We start from the raw sequence: 4,146 nt of genomic DNA, 5'->3' as shown, positions 1-4,146 counted from the left end.
CATTAGAGGATCCTTGTTGGTGAACTTCATCTTCTCCCGCCATCCTTGTTGGAGTTGTGTGGATTCCAGATCTCGTTGAGACCATTAACCAATCCGCATCCCCAGCAGAGTCGCCAAAAATGTAAGAGAGGGTTCAAGAAAGGAGTTGAAAAATTCGAAGATCTTCGAAGATCCTTGAAGAACAACTTCGAATTCTCTAGAATATGATGAGAGGCTTAGATTCTTCAATAACCTCAACTTAGGAACACAACAACAAAGGAGATGATGGAGATAAGAGATTGGGTGAAGAAGAAGGCAAAATGGCTAGAGAGAGAATAATGGCAAGGCTCTCCCAGGGATCTCCCACTTTCACTCTCAAGGTTGATAATGGAGAAGGAAAATTAGTTCTTTCCCAAGAGTTAAAAATCTCCAAAAATCCATCCCTTGTAAAGCTATGGGTGGGTGCTATTTATAGGCACCTCATGATGTAGGATGGAGCCCATGTGCAAGGCACATGGGGAATATTCTCTCTAACCACCTTGTCCGAGGAGGTGACCTCTCCGAGGAGGTGACTTCTCCGAGGAGGTGACTTCTCCGAGGATGAGAAAACCCCGAAGAGGAGATCAGTCCCTCGGCGAACCCTTCTTCTTAGCCACACCTAACCAATGATCCCCAATCATCCCAAAGTGTCAGGGGTAGTCCCAGAGGACGTCCTGCCGCAAAATATTGCCGAGTCTCATGGACCCCCCGGGGTCGTGCCACCTCGACCCGGGTATAGGTTAGTTTAACCGAAGAGTGAATTTATCTCCACTCACCGTCCTCGGGATCGGGTCCTTTGTTCGAATTCCATTACGCCCATGGTTCTGGTGCGTAGATCCCGGAAAGCTCCGAGCCCGCAAGTGTTCTGGGACTCATTAACGGAGCGACTTCTAGATTGCGTCTGAATCCGTTCGAAGCCAAGTACTTCGGATCTCTAGATTCGTGGGTCCGAATCCTTTCGAGTCCGAGTGCCTCGGATCTCTAGGCTTGCTTAATACCTTTTCGAGTCCGGGCCCGAGTAAGTCTCTAGGTTCGTGGATCCGAACCCTTTTGAGGCTTAGAGCAATTCAATCCGTTTGATGGCGATAAATCTGGGCCCACCGATTCTTGGACTTGCGATAAATTCGGGCTCACTAATCTTGGGCTATTGGGCCTAAATAATTTAGTGGGCTCAAATTAGCCCCCTCTTACACAGATCCTGCAAATTACCTTGACCAGTTGGTCAAGACCTTTGTATTGAATCGGGGAAGATGAGGAGTTGAATTCGGAGGAAGACAATGAATATGTGGATGAAGCAATGAAATGGGTAGTGATCTATGAATGGAATGGATGAGCAGGAGAAGAAGAAGAAGAATAAGTTGATAATGATGAAAAAGTAGAAGTAGCAGAACAGAGTCCTCTGAGAATTTTCGAATCTTCATCAGAATTTTTGTAAATTTGGATCAAACAAATCGAATTAGATAAAGGCATACAAGAGTAACGAGAAAATTTTAGAGAGAGAGAAAGATCAGAAGTGGATGTATAGAAAGAATTTTTTCATATATAATATTATAGAGGTTGTTGGATGTCTATTATAGTCATTTTCATTTAAGATGTAATTGTTCTTAAATTAATATTTTATTAAGTGTGTGCCCTGAACTAATTATGTGTGTGGAAATAGAATTTCCTGACTAATTGGTCTATAAAAAAATCTTGGAGACTAAATGGATCCTCATTCCTCAATATGGGATTCATAGGTAAAGTTTTCCAAATATAATAGGGTAATGATATATAAATAAAAAAATTAGATAAATTACATTCACATCTCTTAAAATTTGAAAAAAATACAATAAATTTCACAAGTTTACATAATTATATTAGGCTCCTTTAAAGTTTTAATTTACGTTTATGCTCCGTTCATCTCAATTTAAAATACCTTTTTTTGTTTACAAACAATTTTTCTTAATTTATCAAATTGTGTTTTTTATCTCATGTATTACAAATACATTAGTTTAATGATTTAACCACTAATGTTAATTATTAATATATCAACAACTGATTAAATGATAAATAAAATACAATAAGTAAATATAATATATTAAATATTTTATTACTTACAATCATTTGTTGAATTATCTTTCCCTAAAGTAGCTAATCAATAATTGAGTTTGATGGAATGTGTTTCTATAATTTTGTATTATAAAATAGACAAGGAAAGACTCTAATGAGCTTTGAAGTGGGTAAAAATTAACTAAGTCCTGGTGCTTGACCCAACGCTAAATCTGCACCAAAGTGGGGCAAGCTTGGAGCTCGACCCAATGACCAAACACTTGTTCCGAAGCAAGGCAATCAAGGTAGCTCAGCCCAATACTAGGCCCACTCCGAAGTGGGCAAGCTTCTGAGCTCGGCCCAATGACTAAACACTTGTTCCGAAGCAAGGCAATCAAGGTAGCTCAGCACAATACTAGGCCCACTCCAAAATGGGCAAGCTTCTGAGCTCGGCCTAAGATGCAAGGCTTGCTCTGAAGCAGGCCGAGTAAAATGTTGGACCTCTAGGTTGGACAACCATTTCGAAATGAACCAACTTGGAGAAGGCCAACACACCAAAGATCTATCTTGAGCTCACAAGAGACAAACAACTCTGCTCTTCTCTCTCTATTTGAACAGAACGTGGAGACATGCATGCACAGAAAGATAAGGTGCACACACAACAAACCTACACCTGAGTGTCAAGCGGAGTAGTCGTCCTCCTCTAATAGGAGAGGATCACTCCTCCAATAGGAGATGAACACAAACAGGACAAACAGGACAAATGGCAGAGAGAGAAGGTCTTGGAGGTCAAGCAACCTTCTCCTATAAAAGGTAAGCACTATTCACCTTCAAGGGATCTGCAATCCACACATTCAATATATACACACTCTTTGCATTCTCTCTCTTCTTCTCTCCTAGTCCCTGACTTTACCATCGGAGGAATTTCTGACCAAACCCTGCTCGGGCAGCCTTACCGTTTGTTACTCTATGCAGATCTTCACTTCCCGAAATACGATGTTCTTCCATGAAGTTCTACCCTTCTTCATAGTGGAAATTACCCTGCACAAGCTTAATAATGATACTCTTACAAAATTTGTTCATACCTTTACTCTACTTATTTAAACCCTAATCATAATACCTCTCCATTCCAGCCACCACTCATTACCACCAATTCTACTTGTCATCTCCAGTCTATCTCTACCGCTCCCACCATCACATAGTCCCTCTCCACTACTTCCTGCACTGCCTAGCGCCAGGACCTTCTCAACCCCTCATTTTTCTATAGATCAATACAAGAAAAAATAAATAAAGAAACAAATTATGTACAATAGAGATCACATTAATAGGTCAGAAGAAAAGGACCAAGATGAAAATAAAGGATCGGAGGAGAGGATTATGAGGGCGCAGTAAAAAGGAGTGGTTGTAGGCTACCGGGGTTGGTCATGGTGGTAGCCCAAGGTAACAAGGGTTAGGATTTTTAATTAGTATGGGTGAGAATATAATTAGAACTAATATGGGTATTTAAAAACAAAAATAATATTAAAAAAAAAAGCAATTTAAGGTAACAAGGGTTAGGATTTTTAATTAGTATGGGTGAGAATATAATTAGAACTAATATGGGTATTTAAAAACAAAAATAATATTAAAAAAAAAAGCAATTTAAATAGGTTGGAAAAAATTAAATATGCACATCCAATTACCAACACCCTTGTTTATAGACTTCTTTAAAAGGAAAAATTATAAGTAAAAAAAAAATCAGAATTTGACCTTTATAATAAAATAAATTATGAATTTTAAATTTTATCAATTTAAATTTTAAATTTTTTATTTATTTTTCATTTATTTATCTATTCTGTTAAATAAAATTGATAAAAAAAAATGAGTATTTTAATTATTAAAATTAATGAAAAAAAAGAAGTTTAGACATTTTATATAAATATATTGAATTTAATAATTAAAATAATATTTTTTCATCAATTTTACATAATAAAATTAGATAAATGATTTAAATTAAAAACAAATAAAAAAATTAAATTTAAATTAACAAAATTCAAAATTTATTCCTGACTTTTTGTTCATAATTTTATAATTTTCATCACAAAATTTTATTGTATTTTC

This window comes from Camellia sinensis, chromosome 13 (assembly GCF_055761805.1).
Source record: "Camellia sinensis isolate YWXY chromosome 13, ASM5576180v1, whole genome shotgun sequence".
NCBI lineage: Eukaryota > Viridiplantae > Streptophyta > Magnoliopsida > Ericales > Theaceae > Camellia > Camellia sinensis.
The sequence above is the reverse complement of the archived record's forward strand: the minus strand, read 5'-3'. Positions refer to the sequence as shown.